This window comes from Ranitomeya imitator, chromosome 2 (genome assembly GCF_032444005.1).
Source record: "Ranitomeya imitator isolate aRanImi1 chromosome 2, aRanImi1.pri, whole genome shotgun sequence".
NCBI lineage: Eukaryota > Metazoa > Chordata > Amphibia > Anura > Dendrobatidae > Ranitomeya > Ranitomeya imitator.
The window spans coordinates 610,007,320-610,032,105 of record NC_091283.1 but is presented as its reverse complement, the minus strand read 5'-3'; the positions used below and the strand labels follow the sequence as shown (position 1 = coordinate 610,032,105).

The 24,786-nt window shown below is 45.8% G+C and overlaps 1 protein-coding gene across 4 annotated transcripts in view; it reads right to left on the bottom strand.

Moving 5' to 3' along the window:
* TMEM100 (transmembrane protein 100) overlaps positions 1-24,786 on the bottom strand; it is a 122,829-nt gene that overhangs the window by 43,640 nt on the left and 54,403 nt on the right. The window contains exon 1 of one of the 4 annotated variants that reach the window (XM_069752454.1): positions 4,354-4,511. The exons of 1 other annotated variant lie outside the window; for it this stretch is intronic. The gene's annotated coding sequence lies outside the window, so the exon portion shown is untranslated. Of the gene's footprint in view, positions 1-3,719; positions 3,745-4,353; positions 4,512-24,786 lie in introns of those variants that run through there. 2 more of the 4 variants (XM_069752452.1, XM_069752453.1) reach the window with 2 other exon arrangements.

Below are 24,786 nucleotides of genomic sequence, written 5' to 3'. Positions count from 1 at the left end.
GAGCACTTCATGCTTTCCTCTGCCAACAAGCTTTTTGGAGATGGAAATTTGCGGGCAATGAGTCCCAGAAATATTATTACTACTGTCTGCCAATCATAAGGCTCACACAGTTTAAGGCTATGGATTCTTTAGAGCATACAAGTTTAAACTTGTTAAAGTTTTATGCTTTAATACAAAAAGATACAGTGCTTACAATAAGAAACAGGTACAAAAATATGGTAATAAAAAGCCATACAAATGTGCAAAACAGTTATAAAAATAAACAGGAGAAAACTTACAGAAATAGCTAACTTTGTAGTCTGCTTTCTGCTCCCAGAGGGAGAGATGAACATGAAATTGAACACATCAGCTTGGCTCCAATTTATAGAGTTAGTTTCTGAGGTTAATATTATAATTGCTTGTTTTTGATTGGACCACAGCCACTCCCCCAATCAATATATTATTGTCCTCTGAACACTCTTTGCCTAAGTTTCTCACAGATAGATAGTGTCAGGCTGTAATTGACATCTCTCTTCAAAAGAGTTAGAAGGTGTGAAATGTTTCCCTTTCCTGGTTCCCAGCAAGACCCGCTGGTGAGAATGGAGACAGTAGATTGCTTGCTCAGGATACCATATGCTGTGACCCCCTGTGAGACCTGCAGACTCAGGACAGATGCTACATTTTTGCTAGTCACACATATATTCCTTTACATATTTCACTACAGATTGTATTTATTGAACATACATTTCAGTAGGCCAACATTTTGGATTTTAAAATCCTTTTTTCAATGATTGTGGTGTTATAAAGTATTCTAATTTACTGATATAATGACTTTTGGGTTTTCATTGGCTGAAAGCCATAATCATCAACAAAATCAGAAATAAACACTTGAAATATGTCATTCTGTTTGTAATAACTCTATATAATATATGTGTCACGTTTTGTACTGAAATAAATTAACTTTTTGATGATATTCTTATTTTGTGAGAAGAACCTGTTTCCAATCATTTTCAGCAGTTAGTGAAGAACTTCAGTTTGGAGATCATTATTAAAGTGTCAAAATCTAAGGGGTAGAAAGATTTACTAGCCTCTTGTGATTGAATACAATATAATTTAAAAAATGTATTAATACAATGTTAAACTGAAGCAGGAGGTAAAAATGAATTTTGCAAAATAATCCATGGAGAGACTGTTATACCAAATCAGAGGCATTGTAATTTATAATAAAAATTTTCCATTTACGAATAGCATGTGAAGTACACATGGACACGTACGTAATACAAAAGATACTATGTATATGAAGCAAGGAAGGAATTTTCATGGCCATGAATACTTGATCAGTAACTGTAGGGCTCCTCAACCACTGCTAACAAGCTGGCTGAAGGTGATGGGTCCGCAGAGCTCCATGTAGCATTACATCCCCTTTATTGGCTACCTGACACAGCGATGTACATTAGACTGTGGCTGTGCCTAGCACTACGGGTCAGGGTCATTCACATAAATGGGACTATGAAGCTGTGAGCAGCTGTACCGTCCGCGGCCCCGACTCCCAAGTTACCATATAGCACTGTGTCTGGTGAAACAATAGAATTATTGTACAAAGGAGATAGGCACGGAAACACAATTCTACTCTATAACGTAATTCTCCAATGGGTTCATTTTGTGAACTAAAATATTAAGATGTTTGAACATTGTATGAAGAACAGGCTAAAATTGCCAGAAAATAGTTCTTTACAATAAGAAGTCTTTGAGAAGATAGATTATTATCAGAGAAGACGTACATCATTGGGCAGTACGGTGGCTCAGTGGTTAACAATGTAGCCTTGCAGTCCGACAGTAGGTTTAAATCCCACCAAGAACATCTGAAGCAGCTTGTATGTTTTCCCCGTGTTTGTGTGGGTTTCCTCCGATTTCCTCCCACACTCCAAAGACGTACTGATAGGGAATCTAGATTGTCAGCCCCAATGGGGACAGTGATGCTGATGCTTCTAAAGTGTTAAAATAAATAAATAAATAAATCTATATCTGGACAGAATTAAAGCAGCACTGCTATATAATAACTGTGGGTGCAGGTCCTAGGACAATTACTAAAATGTCAGATCTCCGAAACCATTCAAGAGAAGAAAACACACTCATTCTTGTATGGTGTAGGTGCAACATTTCAGCTCGAGGAAGGTTCAGTATTGTGCTTGGAACCGAAACACTACAACTGCAATATTGGTGAAAAAAAGTATCTATCTATCTATCTATCTATCTATCTATCTATCTATCTATCTATCTATATCTATCTATCTGTCTATACATCTATCTACAGTATCTATCTATATCTATCTATTATTTATCTATCATCTATCTATTATCTATAGACAGTATCTATAACTATATATCTCATATCTATCTATCTATCTATCTATCTATCTATCTATCTATCTATCTATCTATCTATCATCTATCTATCAATCTATCTATCTATCTATCTATCTATCTATCTATCTCTAGCTATTATCTATCTATTTATCTATCATCTATCTTTTATCTATCTACAGTATCTATAACTATGTATCTCATATCTATCTATCTATCTATCTATCTATCTATCTATCTATCTGTCTATCATCTATCAATCATCTATCTATCTATCTATTTTTTAAATAGAAAAGAATGAAATAAAAGAAAACAAGAAAATTTCTATAGATAGATGATAGATAGATAGATAGATAGATGATACAAAGATAGATAGAAAGATAGATAGATAGATATATAGATGATACACAGATAGATAGAAAGATAGATAGATAGATAGATAGATGTAAAAAGGGTAGATAGCAATCCAATAGTTACCAAAATAAGTGAACTTGTGGCGTGATGATGTTTCGGATCAAATGAACCTGAAAGTCCACATATTTTGGTAACTTTTGGAGTGCTGCCTACCTTTTTTTACATCTATCTATCTATCATCAATCATCTATCTGTCTATATTTTCTTATTTTCTTTTATTTCATTCTTGCTTTTTCCTTAAAAAAAGATTGATAGATAATAGATAAGCTGATATGTAGATAGATAATTGATAGATAATAGATAGGTAGATAATAGATAGATAGATAGATAGATAGATAGATAGATAGATAGATAGATAGATAGATAGATAGATAGGTAGATAATAGATAGCTAGATAGATAGATTGATAGATAGATAGATAGATAGATAGATGAAAAGCCAGACAAAGTGAAATACATGTACTTTTACATCATTGCAAATTTATAGTTTAACAGTCTGTTCTTAAGACTAGTAGTTACCATCTAAAGGTACCACACAGACATAGCAAACAGATGGACACTACAGACCTCAGATGACATAGCAAGAAAATGCCTCTGCCCTACAATGAAAACAAGGTAGAGCAGCAGTAAAGTCCTCTGCAGGAACTGATCTCAATTAATATCATTTTACAGTCATAACCTGTCCAATCCTAAATTTGCAAAAGAAGAGTTATCATCATCACAAGCCTACAAATATTGCATCAAAACGTATCAAGTCATTCCAAGACATTCCATCAAAGTTTAGAATAATGGCATAAAAACGAGGTTTTTTTTAAGAGTTGTATCCAGGGATTGGGATGTTCATTCCTAAACTGTATGTGGTTACCCATCACTGTGGCAACTAAAAGCTTATGCAGAGGTAGTAGAGCTGATGTTGCACTTATTTGTGCACAATGCTATGTCATAAGCCTGATAATGCCGTACCGGTAGACCAATATGAATGCCGCAGAGTTGCTCTGAAGGACACGTTCCGCTCTGCAACATCTCGCTACGTGGATCGGTTTCGGGAGCTAACGTAGTTGGTTTCTAGAGACGTCGTAAAGATGCTCGGCCACATGGGTCCAATCACTACTATGGAGAAGTACAACATGTTATTTGCTCACTCCATACATGATAACGGCTCGGAAAGTCTGAATATGGTGTTTGCAGCTGTTCTTTTTTTTCCTAAATTTGGATGTATTGTATGAGCCATAGATAATAAGTATTCATTGCCAATAATAAAATGCAATCATATGAAAATGTTCCTGCAACAACAATTAATTTCCCAAATCATGGCGAGTTATTAACTCTATCGCTACACAATATCATAGCTAGAGCTGCTATAAGTTTCGCTATATAAATGTCATTGCAATAATGGGCATCAAAGTTAAATGTCAGTTTTATAATAAAGATTTATTGTGCACTCGCTTTACACAATTAGCCCAAAGTTTGATCCTAATCGTAAACTATGTATACATATTACGAATTTTTGCAAACAAATCAGCAATATAATAAAGACAGTAAATAAAGAATGCCTAATGTTCCGCGCAAAGGAGCAGCAGTAGGAGCCAGACCTTACCTTTCCACAGGCAGGCTGCAACTGAACTGAGGCAGACACATGGACAGAAGAAAATCAGTGACTGAATGCAAATCAAACACTGTAAGGGAATGTCTTCAAATTGCTGTTTGGCTGAGATGGAGCTCTTAGGGAGGGTGGTAAAATACGTGACAGAGTGACAACAGTTCTCTTTAGTCTCGTCCATGCAGAAAAAAAGTTCAACGGTTCCACATATAACACAATGTAAACACGTCTGGTGAAGAAATGTTAATGAGAACCATCTGATCAGTACTTTGCTTCCTTTATCCCTTCTTCCTAATCATCTGTTCAAAGTATAGAGCTGTAGGGGCAATACCATACCTCCCAACTTTTGAAGAACAGACCGAGGGACAAATTATACGGCGTTCATAGCGCGCCAAGACAATTTTAACCACAAATTTATCATTTCTTTATCTCCTGGCAGGAACGGTGGCAGAGGGGCGGTGTCAGTGAGGGACACTCAGAAGATGCCTGGGACTGTATCCCGATAGGACTACTGATGAGTGGATCGGTTCACAGGTCTACGGTCTAGCGTCTACCTGGCGGTAGATAGTAGGACGCAAATGCCTTACCTTCTAGCGTCTCGGGAACGGCTTTTGATCACCCAGAGCTGGTGCGACGTCATCTATGTGTCCCGCTCATCTTTAGTTGGGAACTGTAGATTTATTTTTTGTTCATTCTTTTATAGTCTAAGTATCCAGAACTTTCTCATCTTTATGTAGCTTCATTATATAACATCTGGCTTTGTAAGGTCTGTAAGGCCATGTTCATATGTTGCAGAAATACTGTGTTTTTTGTTTTATGCACCAAAACTACACAATAACAATCTTCTCTGACTATTGCTTAATTTTTAATTGTGAAAAAATATCAATCACGCCATTTATTTACTTCAATTACTGCTGCCAGTAAATAATCAGATCAGTGTTGTGCGGGGTCGCTATAGTTCCAAGGGCACCAATTCCGTCTTTTATTTTCTGATTTGTGATATTTATTGTTTTTAAAAAATTTTTATTAAAAATTACCTTATTTATGCATTATCAATTGTTTTTCATTATTTTTTAGCAATTTTATCGGATGGAAATATGTTTGTTATTCTCCATGTAGAATACAAATACATAGAAAAACACTGCAGTGTACAATGTCTCAGTACAATCTGCCTATGGGATCAAAGCCTGCAAAAAAGATCAAGTACAGAAATTTCTTCCCATGGTGTCACCAGAATATGTGGCTCAAATTGAACTCAGCTTCCCAAAGAAGTGATAAACCACCTTTAATTTATGTTTTATGAGGGAGGAGGGGCACTCACTATTTCACGCAGGGCCCTGTAGGTGTGGATTTTTTTTTTCCCTTAATAATAACAAAGATTCTTCATTTATAAACTACATTATGTGTTTACTTGTGTTATCTTTGTCTAATATTTAAATTTGTTTGGTGATCCGAAACATAAAAGTGTGACAAACATGCAAAAGATTAGGAAATCAGGAAGGGGTGAACACTTTTTAACACAACTGAAGCACTGTGTCATTTAGCATTTCTACCCAGTTCTTCTCTTTTCTCTGTTCTATGCAGAAATAGGAAGTCTCTTTTTCCTGCATGAGTCTTTCCTTCGTCAACTCCTGACCCAGTTGCTCCTCCTACCAGGAACTTTTGCAGTGATAACTCATGCAAGGGAATAAAGATTTCCAACCTCTACAAATAGCTTAGAAAGATTCAGCTAGTCTGCTTTTAATCATGTGATGTCATAGAGCTGATGGAAAACAGAAGAATTAGCTGGGCAGAAAGGCAAAATGAGCAATTGTAAGTACAAAATGCTATAATAATAATAATAATGTGATGACTGTAATATACAGTGGGTACAGAAAGTATTCAGACCCCTTTAAATTTTTCACTTTCTGTTTCATTGCAGCCATTTGGTAAATTAAAAAAAAAATCATTTTTTCACATTAATGTACACTCTGCGCCACCTCTTGGCTAAAAAAATAGAAATGTAGAAATTTTTGCAAATTTAATATAAAAGAAAAACTGAAATATCATATGGTCATAAGTATTCAGACCTTTTGCTCAGGCACTCATATTTGAGTCACATGCTGTCTATTTCCTTGTGATCCTCCTTGAGATGGTTCTACTCCTTCATTGGAGGCCAGCTGTGTTTCATTAAACTGATAGGACTTGATTTGGAAAGGCACACACCTGTCTATATAAGACATCACAGTGCATGTCAAACCAAATGAGAATCATGAAGTCAAAGCAACTGTCCAAGGAGCTCATAGACAGAATTGTTGCATGGCACATATCTGACCAAGGTTACAACAGAATTTTTGTAGTACTCAAGGTTCTTAAGAGCACAGTGGCCTCCATAATCTTTAAATGGAAGAAGCTTGGGACCACCAAAAGTCTTCCTAGACCTGGCCATCAAGCTAAACTGAGCAATTGTGGGAGAAGAGCCTTGGAGAGAGAGGTAAAGAAGAACCCCAAGATCACTGTGACTGAGCTCCAGAGATGCAATAGGGAGATGGGAGAAATTTCCACAAAGTAAACTATCACTGCAGCCCTCCACCAGTCAGGCCTTTATGTCAGAGTGGCCCAACAGAAGCCTCTCCTCAGTGCAAGACATATGAAAGCTAGAAAACAGATGAAGGTGTCCCAGACTATGAGAAATAAGATTTTATCATCTGATGAGACAAAGGTAGACCTTTCTGGTGATAATTCTAAGCGGTATGTGTCGAGAAAACTAGGCACTGCTCATCACCTGCTATGTGGGGTGTTTTTCAGCTGAGGGACAGGACGACTGGTTGTCATTGAAGGAAACATAAATGTGGCCAAGTAAAGAGATATCCTGGATGAAAACCTCTTCCATAGTGCTCTGGACCTCAGACTTGGCCAAAGGTTCACCGTCCAACAAGACAATGACCCTAAGCACACAGCAAAAATAAGAAAGGAGTGGCTTCAGAACAACTCTGTGACCATTTCTGACTGGCCCAGCCAGAGCCCTGACCTAAACCCATTTGAGCATCTCTGGAAAGACCTGAAAATGGCTGTCCACCAACGTTCACCATCCAATCTCACGAACTGGAGAGGATCTGTAAGGAGGAATGGCAGAGGATCCCTAAATCCAGGTGTGAAAAACTTGTTGCATCATTCCCAAGAAGACTCATGGCTGTACTAGCTCAAAAGGGTGCTGCTACTCAATACTGAGCAAAGGGTCTGAATATTTATGACCATGTAATATTTCAGTTTTTCTTTTTTAATAAATTTGCAAAAAATTCTATATTTCTATTTCTAAATAGATTTAATGAGCAAGTGCCACTGAAAGTTGGGATGCAGAGTGTACATTAGTCAGAAAAAGAAATGAACTTTTTTGCATTTACCAAAAGGCTGTAATGAAACAAGTGAGAAAATTGAAGAGGTATGAATACCCATTGTACATTTCAGTAGGCCATCATTTCGGATTGTAAAATAATTTTTCAAGCTGGTGTTATAAAGTATTCCAATTTACTGAGATTATAACTTTTGGGTTTTCATTGGCTGTAAGCCATAATCATCACAATTAACAGAAATAAACACTTGAAATAGATCACTCTTTTTGTATTGACTCTATATAATTTATGAGTTTCACTTTTTGTATTGAGAAACTGAAATAATTTTGTGTGAAGTACATGTAGCTTCCCATTGCTGGGTATTCATATTCTGTACCCGGTCCTGCTCGACCCTTATTCACATTGACATCACTTTGACACATGGTATGGTTTTAATGCTAGAGGTTAGGTCCATCCTGATTTGGTTACAACTTGACGCTAGTTGGATGTCTTAATTGCTTTTTTTTAACAAAACCAAGCAGTCTATGTTATTTATATGCACTATTGCTTTTACTTATTCACTTACTGCAGTTAATATGTTCATATTGTTTCTATACTAGAAACACATGGGATATATCTCTCAATCAACTAGAACGTTGGGGGGCGAAGCCTGTAAGGGACAGAGTAAGACTAGTCTAATTTTTCACCACAGTCACTGACTGGTTCTTCAAACTATATATCAGAGAAATTTAGAAAAATATTCCTGGATGCTATCGTGTAGCCAAGCTCTGATTCATGTTATTCATACTACCTGTGGTTTGGGCAGCTGACAGGTTCCCTTTAAGGGTTACATGTGTCATTAATCACTTTAGCATTACCAATGATTATTAAAATGCATCCATCATCATAATGCTCTTTCAATGTGGAATGAAATCTTCTTTAGCATTTTCCCAAATAAGGCTAGCTTCACATTCAGACTTAATTTTTCATTCTAGTGAGAGGTACTTCTATATCAATACTAAATGTCTTAGCAATTTTAGTATTCGGTGTGTTTCCTGCTACTAAGTTGTAAGGTCCCTGTCCCTGTGCTCCCTGAACCTAATCCTGTTCATCCTGCGTGCACATGATCCTGCCTTCTCTGTCAGACAAGAAAAGTCTTATCTATGGACTGTTCACACCTGCCTGGACGCTCTGGCATCAGCTGCCGCAATTGCTTCAGTTCAAGCTGTGGCTACCTTGACAGGGACTATTCAGTCCACAAGTCATTCCCCGGGTTCTGGACCCTGTCTGTTTGCACCATCATGTTTCAATATGGATCTGGTTCTCCTCCAATTGGGCAAAAGTGGCCTCCCTGATGTCTTATCTTGGAGACGAGGCCCTGGAATGGCTCAACATCTTGTGGTAAAGAGAAGATGCTATTATTTTGGATCTTCATGTTTTCCTAGAGGTGTTCTGCTAGGTATTTGATAAGCCAGGCAGGGTTACCTGTGCAACTTCATCCTTCCTCTGACTACGCCAGCCAGTCTGTCAGTAGGCCAATATGCCTTCTGCACCCTGGCTTCTGAACTCGGTGAGAACAACAAGACTCTAGTAGCCAACTTCTGGGAGGGATTGTCCAGAAGGATCAAGGATGAGCTAGCATGTTGAGACATTTCCACTACTCTAGACAATCGAGTTTCCCTGACTATCAGAATAGACCTCTGGTTCTCATGAGAGACAACGCATGAAAGAAAGCCACTCTGTCCTTTCAAAGGCCGCTCATCTTTTCATGGCCACAGCCTCTCTAGAGCCAATGCAGGTTGACAGCGTAGAGTTGACAGAGCTACAGCAGGAGCTCCAGCAAGCCAAAGGCCTGTGCTTCTATTGTGGAGACACCAAACAACTCATTCGCTCTTGTCCCAAGAAGCCAGGAAACTCCCAAGCCTAGGGCCAGTAAGAGAGGCTAACCTGGGCAAGAGCAATTCCTCTCCACAGTTAATCCTGACCATATTCGTGAGTTGTGGAGGCTCCCAGTTTGTTGAGATGGCGTACCTGGATTCCAGTGTGTCAGGCAACTTCAAACAGCAAAAAGTAGTAGATCCCTGTTCTACAGCTTCAGAATCTGTTGCTGGTGTCATCTATTGATGGAAGGCCCCTTTCCGAAGCTGTTTGGGTGGTCACTGAGCAAGTAGAGCTCCAGATAGGATTGCTGCACACTTAGAAGATCATCTTCTACATTCTTTCGAATCTGTCTCATCCACTTCTCCTGGACCTTCCATGGCTCCGAGTGCATGAACTCATCTTTGACTGGAGATCTGGAGAGGTGCTACATTGGTGACAGTCTTCTCATGAAAAGAGTCTTCTACCGTTTGAACTGTTCGGCTGCCAGTGGCACCATCTTCCCTGCCAGGGCTATCATCTACCTACTGGTTACATTCTGACATCTTCAACAAGAATGAAGGAATGAATGTGTGGTCAGGCAGAGGGCTGGGCATATAGATAATGATAGAAGGATATAAAATATACAAACGTTTATTAAAATGCTGAACACACAACGCATTTCGGCGGCTGAATGCCGCCTTCATCAGGTGATGCCTGGCACTCCGCCTGACTGCACATTCTTTCCTTCATTTACCTTCACTCCATTGTGAGTTGCGGATGGAGCAGCATAGGGATTACCATTTGGAATTTGTGAATGACATCTTCTGAGACCTAATCTATACTTGTGTTGTGGTTTATCTGGACGATATCTTGGCTTTCACTCCAGATCTGCCCTCTCATAGGCGGAACGTTTGCCAAGTCCTGTAGCGACTTAAAGAGATTCGCCTGTACACTAAACTTGAAAATTGTTTGAACAATCTTCTTTGCCTTTCCTAGATTATATCATTTCAGACAATCTGGATAAAATGTCTTCATCCTCACATGGCCGCACCTTACCTGAGTTAAAGGTATGCAGCAATTAGTAAATTCACCAATTATTACTAACATTTCATTAAGCATTTCTCGTCCCGTACCGCTTTCATCTCTGCTAGGATACGTAAGGGTGCCAATAAAAAAGTATGGACTACATAGGCTGAAAATGCTTTGCTCTCCCTGAAACAGGCCTTTTCTTCCACTCCAGTATTACATTGACCAGAAGTGAACAAACCATTCTTCCTTGAGGTAGATGCTTCATTTACAGGGGCTAGTGTTTTTCTATCCCAAAAGTCTTCCTCTGGCCGTATGGTGACCCGTGGTTTCTTCTCCAACGCCTTCCCTGTCCCGAAGAGGAACTACGCAATTGGCAACAGAGAGTTGTTGGCAATTCAGATGGCTCTAGAAAAGTGGTGGTATCTTCTCGAGGGAGAAGTCCATCGGTTGTCATTTATACAGACCATAAGAACTTGGCCTATCTGCAGTCCAAGCAATGAATAAACCCACATCTAGGTGGTGGTTGCTATTTTTTGACCATTTTGACTTTGTTCTGCATTTTTTGGCCAGTTGACAATAACATTAAAGCTGATGCACTTTCCTGCTCCTTCCTGCCCACCGACCAAGAGGAGGACCCCAATTCATAATTGAGCCATCTAATATGGTTACTGTGGCTTTGGTAAACTTGTCCCAAATTCCTACAGGAAAGATCTTGGTGTCATAATTGGATAAGTGACGCTATAGGGTCACTCCTCCAAGGCGGCCGGTCATGCCAGGCAGGGAAAGACATTGCAGCTCATATTAAGTCACTATTGGTAGCCCACCACACTTAAGGAAATCATGCAATTCATTTCCGCCTGTCTTTCCTGTGACCACAACAAAACTGCTAGGCAACTCCAACTTGAGCGACTCCTATCATTTCCTGTGCTCTTGGTACCTTGGAAGCATATTCCAATATTGCCATGGACTTTATTACAGACTTTCCTATGTCCCCAGGGTGTTCCGTCAACTAGCTAGCTTCTTGAAAATGGCACATTTTAACCCATTGCCAGGTCTTTTGTTCACTCTGGAGCTTTCAGAAATATTCATCCAGCACATTTTCCATCTTGATGGGTTTTCTCATCACATCATGTCAGATTGAGGTGTCCAGTTCACATCCAGATTCTGGCAAGCTTTGTGCAAGCTTCTGAACATAGTGCTGGACTTCTTGTCTGCATACCACCCTTAATCTAACAGAAAGATAGAGACAATCAATCAGATTCTGGCCAACTTCCTGCAACACTTTCCAAATGCACATCTTGATGATTGGGTCAAGCTCTTACCATGGGCAGAGTTCTCCTATAACAACCACGTAAGTGAGTCTTCGACAAGTTCTACATTCTTTATTGTCTTTGGGCAACAGCCTGGAATCCCTCTTCTGGTGTTGGCAGCATCTGGCGTAGCAGAAGCTGATACTTTCACAAAGGAATTCTCGAAGATAAGACAGGATGCCAAGGCCACTTTAGAAAAATAATCGAAGCATATGACAAGGCATGCAGACAAGAGACTTTTAGATCCACCTTGTTATCATCTGGTGGATAATGTGTGGCTATTTTCTAAGTACATACATCTCAAGATTCCATCCTACAAGTTGGGTCCTTGCTTCATCGGTCCCTTTGAAGTCATCAAGCAAATTATTGTGTTGTGTCTTATAAGTAGTGTTGAGCATTCCGATACCGCAAGTATCGGGTATCGGCCGATATTTGCGGTATCGGAATTCCGATACTGAATTCCGATACTTCCCGCGTATCGGATACCGGAATCGGAAGTTCCCAGAATTCAAATTGAACGCAGCAGCCAATGAGGAATGAATGAAAGTGTGGGCACATCCTGTTTAGCATGGTGGGCATGTAAGTACTGGCAAGGCTGGGATTGGCTGCTGAAATGATGTCACTCTGCACTATAAAAAAGCGCTGCCGCCATTTTGCGCTCACTCTGCTGTGATTTCAGTTAGGGACAGGACGCTGTGTTCTAACTGAGGGCCAGTCGAGCTAGCTAATTGCTTTATTTTCCTTTCCAAAGGCTAATTTAGCAAAACGCTGTGTGTTCTTCACTGTTCACCTTGCTCTTGCCTTGCAGCGCTGTTTTAACAGCGTTCTGCAAGGTCTCTGTGTGTGTGTGTGTGTGCAGCTCACTCTGTAGTCTGTGTGCAGCCATATACCCGGTTGTATTCAGCTCAGGGGGGGTTCACACTGCCTCACACAGTTGTTCTTTTTTGCTCTTAGTGCAGCCTGCTGCACATTTTTTCTCAAATTTCCTATTAGTGTTTTTCCACCAGTCTCCAGCTCTATTGTGGAAAAACACTACATAGGATAACCTAGAGGGGGGTTTTTGGGCCTTGCAGCGCCGTTTACGGCTGTCTGCACGGTCTCCGTGTGAGCCCAGCTCGCCCTGTAGTCTGTGTGCAGCCATAGCCGGTTGGATTCAGCTCAGGGTTCGTTACTGGCTCATACCTTGAGAAAAATTTTCCTTTTTTTCAAATAGTGCAGCCTGTTTAAAATTTGAAAAAAAAAATTCCTATTAGTGTCTTTCCACTCGTATCCAGCTAAATAGTGGAAAAACACTATATAGGATAACCTAGAGGAGGGTTTTTTGGCCTTGCAGCGCCGTTTACGGCTGTCTGCACGGTCTCCGTGTGAGCCCAGCTCGCCCTGTAGTCTGTGTGCAGCCATAGCCGGTTGGATTCAGCTCAGGGTTCGTTACTGGCTCATACCTTGAGAAAAATTTTCCTTTTTTTCAAATAGTGCAGCCTGTTTAAAATTTGAAAAAAAAAATTCCTATTAGTGTCTTTCCACTCGTATCCAGCTAAATAGTGGAAAAACACTATATAGGATAACCTAGAGGAGGGTTTTTTGGCCTTGCAGCGCCGTTTACGGCTGTCTGCACGGTCTCCGTGTGAGCCCAGCTCGCCCTGTAGTCTGTGTGCAGCCATAGCCGGTTGGATTCAGCTCAGGGTTCGTTACTGGCTCATACCTTGAGAAAAATTTTCCTTTTTTTCAAATAGTGCAGCCTGTTTAAAATTTGAAAAAAAAAATTCCTATTAGTGTCTTTCCACTCGTATCCAGCTAAATAGTGGAAAAACACTATATAGGATAACCTAGAGGAGGGTTTTTTGGCCTTGCAGCGCCGTTTACGGCTGTCTGCACGGTCTCTGTGTGAGCGCAGCTCGCCCTGTAGTCTGTGTGCAGCCATAGCCGGTTGGATTCAGCTCAGGGTGCGTTACTGCCTCATACCTTGAAAAACAATTTCCTTTTTTTCAAATAGTGCAGCCAGTTTAAAATTTGAAAAAAAAAATTCCTATTAGTGTCTTTCCACTCGTATCCAGCTAAATAGTGGAAAAACACTATATAGGATAACCGAGAGGAGGGTTTTTTGGCCTTGCAGCGCCGTTTACGGCTGTCTGCACGCTCTCCGTGTGATTTAAACTAGCTCTGTAGCCCGATCTGCACCAAAAAAAAAGTTAAGTTCACCAAACACAACTTAACACTTGTGTAGGTCACATTTGAAAAATAATAAAGTTTAGTCCACAATTTACAACATTAGTGTTTCTTACACCTGTTAGGAGGAGCATTACAGGAATAAGCACACTAAGGCCTTAGTACTTTTCTGCTTATCTTTATCTGTCAACCAAGATGAAGAGGGCAGGGAGTAAGGCACGTGGGCGTGGGCGCGGAGCAGGGAGAGGAGCAGGGAGAGGACGTGGTGATTCTGTGCCTGCTGCGGGCGCCGGTGACTCGTCGTCACTCAGTTTCAGCAGGGAACAGTCCTTCATGCGCAGCTTTGTCGGAGAGCGCCGTGCACCGCTGCTGCGTGAAGACCAAATTGAAGCCGTTGTCGGGTGGATGGCAGCTAACGCCTCGGCATCGACTTCAGTTAGTGCCACATCCTCTCAGGCACAGAGCACTGGAGAGCAGCCATCTGTCTCTTCACCACCTGCCAAATTGGCCAGGCAGTCAGAGAGCCCAGGACAGGAGCCGTCTCTACTTCTGTTCTCTGAATCTCTTGGCTTGGAAACAGGGGGCCAGCCAAGCAGCATTGGAGAAATGGAAGAAGAGGCAGTGTGCAGTGATGCCCAACACCTTTTTCTCTCTGACTCTGAAGAGGCAGGTGGGCCAGTGCCTCCGGTGACCACAGCGCAGTACGCATCTGATGATGAAACTCAGGTGCCGCTTTCTCGTGCGTACTGTGCTGCTGAGACTACCCAGGAGGAGCAGTTGGTGGCAGAGGGTAGTGGAGATGATGAGGTCCTTGACCCATCGTGGCGTGAGGAACAGGAAGGTGGTGGGAGCAGCTCAGAGGAAGAGCTTCCTCTTACGGGCCAAAGAGGGAGAGGGAGGGGGAAGACTGCGGAGCCTGTAGCCTCCACTTTGGCACCCGTTAGGAGCCTGTCTCTTTCCAAAGCCAAAAAGGGCGCTCCCAAGACTTGCAGTGCCTGGTCCTTTTTTGACACAGTTGCAGATGACATTTGTTTTGTCAAATGCAAGCTGTGTCATCATAAAGTAAAAAGAGGGAAAAATGTCAGCAACCTCAATACCACAAATATGTGGAAACATGTGCGGACCAGGCACGCGGTGGAGTTACAGAAACACACTGAAGATGTAGGCCAACCAACAGCGGCAGCTACCACCTCTTCAGCTCGTGTTGCCTCTTCCTCCAGCTCACGCACAGCTGGTTTGGCTTCCTCCCAGAGACCTTGTGTAATTCCACCCACAGCACCACCTTCCCAGTCATCCTCACACTCCCAGTCTACTCTACAGCCATCGGTAGTACAGGCATGGGAGAAAAGGCGGGCATTCTCGGCCAACCACCCCCGAGCACAGGCTCTGAATGCAGGCATTGCCAAACTGTTGTCCCTGGAAATGCTCTCGTTCAGGCTGGTGGAGACTGACAGCTTCCGTGACTTGATGGCATTGGCAGTCCCACAGTACAAGGTGCCCAGCCGCTTTTACTTCAGCAGGCAGGCTGTCCCTGCCCTGCACAGGCATGTTGAGGCAAACATAAAACATGCGCTACTGAACGCCGTCAGTAGCAAGGTCCACCTCACCACCGATGCGTGGACCAGTCAGCATGGACAGGGGCGATATGTTTCCCTCACTGCCCATTGGGTTAATGTTGTTGAGCCAGGTACAGATCGTGCGAGTGGCGCAGGACGTGTCCTGCCCACTCCAAGGATTGCAGGAATCCAGTCTGTACGCATCGACTCCTCCTCTTACACCAGTTCCTCTGATTCCTCTCTGCAGGATCCGTCACAGTCCACCCCCACATGGACCCGTGAACGTTTACCTATGACCGACATGAGCACAGCCGTGGCCAAACGTCAGCAGGCCGTCTTGAAACTAGTTTCATTGGGGCATCGAAGCCACACAGCGCAGGAGCTCTGGAATGCCATAAAGCAGGAGAGCGATGTGTGGTTACTGCCAGCGAATCTCCAGCCAGGCATGGTAGTGTGTGACAATGGCCGAAATCTGGTGGCAGCTTTGGCCCTTGGCAACCTCACTCACATCCCATGTCTGGCACATGTGCTCAATTTGGTTGTGCAGAGTTTTCTGAGGGACTATCCGGATCTTGATGCCCTGCTGCACAAGGTCCGCCTAGAGTGTGCTCACTTGCGGCGTTCCAGCTTGGCCAGATCCCGCATTGCTGCTCTGCAGCGCAGATTCCGCCTTCCGGAACACCGCATCATATGTGACCTACCTACCCGGTGGAATTCCACGTTACATATGTTGGAGCGGTTGTGTGAGCAGCAGCAAGCAGTTATGGAGTACCAGCTGCATCAGGCGCAAAGAAGTCGCAGTCAGCGCCGATCAGACTTCACAACCACAGAGTGGGCCACTATGAAGGACGTCTGCCAGGTTTTGCGTCCTTTTGATTATTCCACGCGGATGGCAAGTGCAGATGATGCACTAGTCAGCATGACTGTCCCCCTTATCTGCCTGCTTCAGCAAACTTTGCAAGGGTTAAGGGATGATGTGGTGGAAGAGGTGGAGGATGAGGAGTCTCCTTTTCCATCAGCTTCTGGAGAGTCAGCGCCACGTGGTTCCTCACAAAGGGGTACGCAGGGGCCAATTTGTGAGGAGGATGAGGAGGAGTCAATGGAGGAGGAAGAGCTCCGTCCAGAGGAGGGAGCGACACAATTGTCCAGTGGTCAGTGTGTACAGCGAGGGTGGGGTGATGACGAGCGGGCAGAGATCATGTCTCAAGCAGGGGACAGCGTTTCTGGGCCGGTTGGCACTCTGCAGCACATGGTGGATTTCATGCTGCAGTGCCTGAGAAACGACCGCCGCATCGACCACATTCTCAACATGCCTGATTATTGGGTGTTCACCCTCCTCGATCCTCGCTACCGGGACAACGTCCAAAACCTCATCCCTGCGTTGACCCGGGAGCGTAAATTGCGGGAGTACCACGACACACTGGTGAATTCCATCATCTTCTCCTGTCCAACTGAGAGGAGTGCTGCTAGTGCTTTACAAAGCAGCTCAGTGCGTCGAGGCAGTGGGGGAGGCTCTGCCCAAAGAGGGAGCAGAAGCAGTGCCTCTGCCCAAGGCAAGCCCAGTATGGCACAACTCTGGCACACTTTTGTGTGCCCGCCCCAAATGTCTACACCATCACCGGCGGCTCCAGTCAGCAGGAGGCAACGGTTCCGTCAGATGGTGACAGACTACATGGCTTGCCCTCTTACTGTACTCCCAGACGGCTCTTCCCCGTTCAAGTTTTGGGTCTCTAAGCTGGATACATGGCCAGAGCTAAGCCAGTATGCATTGGAGGTGCTGGCTTGCCCTGCGGCTAGTGTCTTATCGGAACGTGTCTTTAGTGCCGCAGGTGGTGTACTAACAGACCGTCGCATGCGACTATCCTCCGATAACGTTGACCGGCTTACTTTCCTGAAAATGAACCAGGCCTGGATCTCGCAGGAATTTGCCACTCCTCTGCCTGATTAAGTAATTGGGTGTCATCCAGGTCTCCTGCTGTGTTCATCTTTCTACCACCTGAACTGCTATTCCTGGGCTCCAACACCGCCAGTTGCGGCTCAGAAGTGCAGGCTGCACAGTAAAAACATACGACCCAGTGTTATTGGGTTTCAGTAACGTCAGCTGATCCCCAGCTGTGTAGCCGGCAATGTGTCCTGCGACCGCCACGCTGGCACAACAACACAACAACCTAAATGTAAGGGAACCTGTCCCCCCCCCCCCCCCCGTCGTTTGTTACTGAAAGAGCCATCTTGTGCAGCAGTAATGCTGCACAAGGAAAAGGTAGCTCTTTTTTTTTAGCTCTTTGCACACGCAGAACTTAACACTTATAAAATGTGTTCACTGATACCGTTATACCGTCCCGGAGCTGGGACTTTCCTTCGTAATGTGACGCAGCACAGCCGTCATTCCTACCCCCTTGGTGCCATGCGCTGCCTCCTCAGCGTTGTTTTAAGCTGTCACGGAGCCTGCGCTGTTCTGTTATCCCTTGGGCATGCCCTATTTGCGCTGCCTGTCTTCTGACATAATTTGGTGTCAGGCTGGCTGCGCCTGTGCGGCCGCGGTGCCCGAGATCCCGCCTCGCAGTGTCTTCTGATTGAGTCACACTGCGGGCCTGGGATCCATGGGCATGCGCAGTGCATATCTTCCCCTCGGGCTCTCGCTCATTTCCCTCCGCCTTCTTTAGACTGTGCGCCGTCAGCTGATCCCTAGCATGCCACGGCCGTGACACCGCACAGTCTGAAGAAGAGGGAAGGAGGGGAGTGAGAGTCGAGGTTATGCACTGTGCATGCCCATGGTTCCAAGGCCCGCAGTGGGATTACGTTAGATGAGACTGCGAGGTGGGATCTGGAGCAGCGTGGACGCACAGGCACTGACAGCCTGACACCAAATTATGTCAGAAGACAGGCAGCGCTAATTGGGCATGGCCAAGGGCTAACAGAACAGCGCAGGCTCCGTGGCAGCTTAAAACAACGCTGAGGAGGCAGCGCACGGCATCAAGGGGATAGGAATGACAGCTGTGCTGTGTCCCATTACGAAGGAAATTCGCACCTCCGGAACGGTTTAACGGTATAAAGGGACACATTTTTAGTGTTTACTTCGGTGTTTGCAAGGAGCATAATTAAAAGAGCAACCTTTTCCTTTTGCATCCTTAGTGCTGCACAACATGGCTCTTTCAGCTACAAACGTCTTGGGGGGGGGGGTTAAAGGTTTCCTTTCAACTTGCTCCAATCAGGCTTCGGCCTACACTCTGTTCCTCTGCTCCTCCTGCTGTCCCTGGGCTCTAACACCGCCAGTTGGTGCCTGGAAGTGCTGTGTGCACAGTCAACAGTCGCTCCTCTGTTATTGGGGTTCAGTAACGTCAGCTGATCCCCAGCTGTGTGTGCGGCAATACCTCCAATCTGCTCCTCCTGCTGTCCCTGGGCTCTAACACCGCCAGTTGGTGCCTGGAAGTGCTGTGTGCACAGTCAACAGTCGCTCCTCTGTTATTGGGGTTCAGTAACGTCAGCTGATCCCCAGCTGTGTGTGCGGCAATACCTCCAATCTGCTCCTCCTGCTGTCCCTGGGCTCTAACACCGCCAGTTGGTGCCTGGAAGTGCTGTGTGCACAGTCAACAGTCGCTCCTCTGTTATTGGGGTTCAGTAACGTCAGCTGATCCCCAGCTGTGTATCCGGCAACGTGTCATGCGACCGCCACGCTGGCACAACTAAAATGTAAGGGGACCTGTCCCCCCCCCCCCCCTAGGCGTTTGTTACTGAAAGAGCCACCATGTGCAGCACTAATACTGCACAAGGGAAAGGTCGCTCTTGAAATTATGCTCCTTGCAAACGCTGAACTACACACTCATGTAATGTGTCCCCTCACACCGTCCAACCGTCCCGGAGGTGGGACTTTCCTTTGTAATGTGACGCAGCACAGCCGTCATTGCTACCCCCTTGGCACCGTGCGCTGCCTCCTTAGCGTTGTTTGATTCCGTCATGGACCCTGCGCTGTTATGTTATCCCTTGGCCATGCACAGTTTGCGCTGCCCGTCCTCTGACATCATTTGTTGTCGTCCTGGCTGCGCCTGTGCGTCCACGCTGCCCGAAATCACACCTCGCAGTGTCGTCTAATGTGATCCCACAGTGGGCCTGGTATCCATGGCCATGCGCAGTGCATATACTAGCCTCTCACTCCCCTTCTTCACGCTTCTTCAGACTAGGCGGCGTCAGCTGATCCCTAATAGCATGCCACGGCCGTGACGCCGCACAGTCTGAAGAAGCAGGAAGGAGGTGAGTGAGAGGCGATGATATGCACTGCGCATGCCCATGGATCCCTGGCCCGCAGTGGGACTACATTAGATGACACTGCAAGGTTGGATCTCGGGCAGCTTGGACACACAGGCACTGCCAGCCTGACACCTACATGATGTCAGAAGACGGGCACCGCTAACTGTGCATGGCCAAGGGATAACATTACAGTGCGGGCTCCGTGACAGAACCAAACAACGTTGAGGAGGTGGTGCCCGGCACCAAGGGGGTTGGAATGACGGCTGTGCTGTGTCACATTACAAAGGAAAGTCCCACTTCCGGGATGGTTTGACGGTGTGAGGGGACACATTATATGAGTGTGTACTTCAGCGTTTGCAAGGAGCATAATTTTCGGAGCCACCATTTTCCATGTGCAGTATTACTGCTGTACAAGATGGCTCTTTCAGCAACAAATGCCTGGGGGGGGGGGTTAAAGGTTCCCTTTCAACTTGCTCCACTGCAGGCTTCGGCCTACACTCTGCTCCTCTTTGATTCCCTGGGTTTCAACACTGTCAGTTGCCACCTGGAAGTGTTGTCTACACAGAAAAAAACACTAGGTGATGTGTCAGTGGGGTTCAGCACCGCCAGCTGTTCCCCTGCTGTGTAGTCGGCAACGTGTCCAGCACAAGCCACGCTGGCACAACAGAACAAAAGCTGCCACCAGTGCAGGCTTCGGCCTACACTCTGCTCCTCTCCTCCTCCTGCTGACCCTGGGCTCAAACACCGCTAGTTTTTGCCCGGAAGTGCTAGCTGCACAGAGAAAAACACCAGCCAATGTGTTAGTGGGGTTCAGCAACGCCAGCTGTTCCCCTGCTGTGTAGCCGGCAACGTGACCTGCAAACGCCATGCAGGCACAGGAACTGAAATTAAAAGGGAACCTGGCCCCACCCCCCCAGGTGTTTCTATGTATAACAGCCACCTAGTACAGCAGTACTGCTGCATTTGTACAAGGTGGCTGACTTTTTCTCCTTGCCCACGTGGAACTCAACACGTACAAAATGTGTCTCATTGAGACCATTCCACTGTCCCTGAGGTGTGACTTTCCTTTGTAATGATACGCAGCACCCCCCTTGGTAGCGTTTCCCGTCTTTTGTCATCATGGTTAGCTGGCTGCGCCTGTGCATCCGCCCTGCTAGAAACAACGCCCCTCGTTGTCATATTTATTTTGTCAGCGAGGGTGTGGTTTATGGGCACGAGCAGTGCATATGTTCGCCTGTCTTAACTCATCTCCTTCCGCCTTCTTCAGACTGTGCGGCCTCCTGGCCGTGGTAGGCGATAAGGGATCAGCTGAGGCCGCCCAGTCTGGAGCAGGTGTAAGGACATGTGTAAGCGGCAAACCTATTTACTGCACAAGGCCACGAATCCCAGCCACGCAGTGTGATTTTTTGAAAACACACTGTGGGTCTGGGATTCATGTCCATCGCTAACCGCAACGGCCGACATGAAATGAGGTCAGAAGACAGGAAGCGCTCACAGCGCATGGCCAAGGGATCACAATAGCGCAGACTCCTGTACAGCAAATAACAACGCTCAGGAATCTGCGCCCAGTACCTAGGTGCAAATTTTGACACCTGTGCTGCGTCTCGTTAAAAAGACAAGTCACGCCTCCACAACTGTTTGACAGTATAATGGGCTAAATAGTGTACGTGTTTTAGTCAGCGTGTGCAAGGAGCAAAACAAATAGAGCAACCTTTTACTTGTGCAGCATTAATGCTGCACAAGGTGTGGCTCTTGTACCTTGCAACACCTGAGGGGGGGGTTAAAGGTAACCTTTGAAATTGGTTCAACTAGGCTTCGGCCTACACTCTGCTCCTCTACTCCTCCTGCTGACCCTGGGCTCAAACACCGCTAGTTTTTGCCCGGAAATGCTAGCTGCACAGAGAAAAACACCAGCCAATGTGTTAGTGGGGTTCAGCACCGCCAGCTGTTCCCCTGCTGTGTAGTCGGCAACGTGTCCAGCACAAGCCACGCTGGCACAACCGACCAAAAGCTGCCACCAGTGCAGGCTTCGGCCTACACTTTGCTCCTCTCCTCCTCCTGCTGACCCTGGGCTCAAACAACGCCAGTTTCTGCCCGGACATGCTAGCTGCACAGAGAAAAACACCAGCCAATGTGTTAGTGGGGTTCAGCACCGCCTGCTGTTCCCCCGCTGTGTAGCCGGCATCGTGTCCAGCACAAGCCACGCTGGCACAACCGACCAAAAGCTGCCACCAGTGCAGGCTTCGGCCTACACTTTGCTCCTCTCCTCCTCCTCCTGCTGACCCTGGGCTCTAACACCGCTAGTTTTTGCCCGGACATGCAATCTGCACAGAGAAAAACACCAGTCAATGTGTCAGTGGGGTTCAGCAACGCCAGCTGTTCCCCTGCTGTGTAGCTTGCAACGTGACCTGCAAACGCCACGCAGGCACATGAACTGAAATTGAAGGGAGCCTGCCCCCCACCCACAGGTGTTTCTATGTATATCAGCCACCTTGTACAGCAGTACTGCTGCATTTGTACGAGGTGGCTGACTTTTTCTCCTTGCCCACGTGGAACTCAACACGTACAAAATGTGTCTCATTAGAGACCATTACAATGTCCCTGAGGTGTGACTTTCCTTTGTAATGACACGCAGCACCACCCTTGTTAGCGCTGCCCGTCTTTTGACATCATTGGTTAGCTGGCTGCGCCTGTGCATCTCCCCTGCTCGAAACAACGGCCCTCGGTGTCTTATTTTTTTGGACAGCGAGGGTGTGATTGATGGGCATGTGCAGTGCATATGTTTGCCTGTGTTCACTCATCTCCTTCCGCCTTCTTCAGACTGGGTGTCCTCATGGCCGCGGCAGGCGATAAGGGATCAGATGAGGCCGCCCAGTCTGAAGCAGGTGTAAGGACATGTGTGAGCGGCAAACATATTTAGTGCACCAGGGCACGAATCCCAGCACCGCAGTGTGATTTTTTAAAAACACACTGTGGGTCTGGGATTCATGTCCATCGCTAACCGCAACGGCCGACATGAAATGAGGTCAGAAGACAGGAAGCGCTCACAGCGCATGGCCAAGGGATCACAATAGCGCAGACTCCTGTACAGCAAATAACAACGCTCAGGAATCTGCGCCCAGTACCTAGGTGCAAATTTTGACACCTGTGCTGCGTCTCGTTAAAAAGACAAGTCACGCCTCCACAACTGTTTGACAGTATAATGGGCTAAATAGTGTACGTGTTTTAGTCAGCGTGTGCAAGGAGCAAAACAAATAGAGCAACCTTTTACTTGTGCAGCATTAATGCTGCACAAGGTGTGGCTCTTGTACCTTGCAACACCTGAGGGGGGGGTTAAAGGTAACCTTTGAAATTGGTTCAACTAGGCTTCGGCCTACACTCTGCTCCTCTACTCCTCCTGCTGACCCTGGGCTCAAACACCGCTAGTTTTTGCCCGGAAATGCTAGCTGCACATAGAAAAACACCAGCCAATGTGTTAGTGGGGTTCAGCACCGCCAGCTGTTCCCCTGCTGTGTAGTCGGCAACGTGTCCAGCACAAGCCACGCTGGCACAACCGACCAAAAGCTGCCACCAGTGCAGGCTTCGGCCTACACTTTGCTCCTCTCCTCCTCCTGCTGACCCTGGGCTCAAACAACGCCAGTTTCTGCCCGGACATGCTAGCTGCACAGAGAAAAACACCAGCCAATGTGTTAGTGGGGTTCAGCAACGCCAGCTGTTCCCCTGCTGTGTAGCTTGCAACGTGACCTGCAAACGCCACGCAGGCACATGAACTGAAATTGAAGGGAGCCTGCCCCCCACCCACAGGTGTTTCTATGTATATCAGCCACCTTGTACAGCAGTACTGCTGCATTTGTACGAGGTGGCTGACTTTTTCTCCTTGCCCACGTGGAACTCAACACGTACAAAATGTGTCTCATTAGAGACCATTACAATGTCCCTGAGGTGTGACTTTCCTTTGTAATGACACGCAGCACCCCCATTGTTAGCGCTGCCCGTCTCCTGACATCATTGGTTGGCTGGCTGTGCCTGTGCGTCCCCCCTGCCCGACACAACGCCCCCCGTTGTCTCATATATTTTGACTGCGAGGGTGTGATTGATGGGCACGAGCAGTGCATATGTTCCCCTGTTTTCACTCCCCTCCTTCCGCCTTCTTCTGACTGTGCGGCCTCATGGCCGCGGCATGCGATAAGGGATCAGCTGAGGCCGCCCAGTCTGAAGCAGGTGTAAGGACATGTGTGAGCGGCGAACATATTTACTGCACAAGGCCACGAATCCCAGCACCGCAGTGTGACTTTAGGAAAAGCCACTGTGGGTCTGGGATTTATGGCCATCGTTAACCGCACCGGCCAACATGAAATGAGGTCATGAGACGGCCTGCACTAACAGGGTATTGCCAAGGGATAACACAAGAGCGCAGACTCCTGTACAGCAAATAACAACGCTCAGGAATCTGCGCCCAGTACCTAGGTGCAAATTTTGACACCTGTGCTGCGTCTCGTTAAAAAGACAAGTCACGCCTCCACAACTGTTTGACAGTATAATGGGCTAAATAGTGTACGTGTTTAATTCAGCGTGTGCAAGGAGCAAAATTAAATAGAGCAACCTTTGACTTGTGCATCATTAATGCTGTTCAAGGTGTGGCTCTTGTACCTTGCAACACCTGAGGGGGGGGTTAAAGGTAACCTTTGAAATTGGTTCAACTAGGCTTCGGCCTACACTCTGCTCCTCTACTCCTCCTGCTGACCCTGGGCTCAAACACCGCTATTTTTTGCCCGGAAATGCTAGCTGCACAGAGAAAAACACCAGCCAATGTGTTAGTGGGGTTCAGCACCGCCAGCTGTTCCCCTGCTGTGTAGTCGGCAACGTGTCCAGCACAAGCCACGCTGGCACAACAGAACAAAAGCTGCCACCAGTGCAGGCTTCGGCCTACACTTTGCTCCTCTCCTCCTCCTG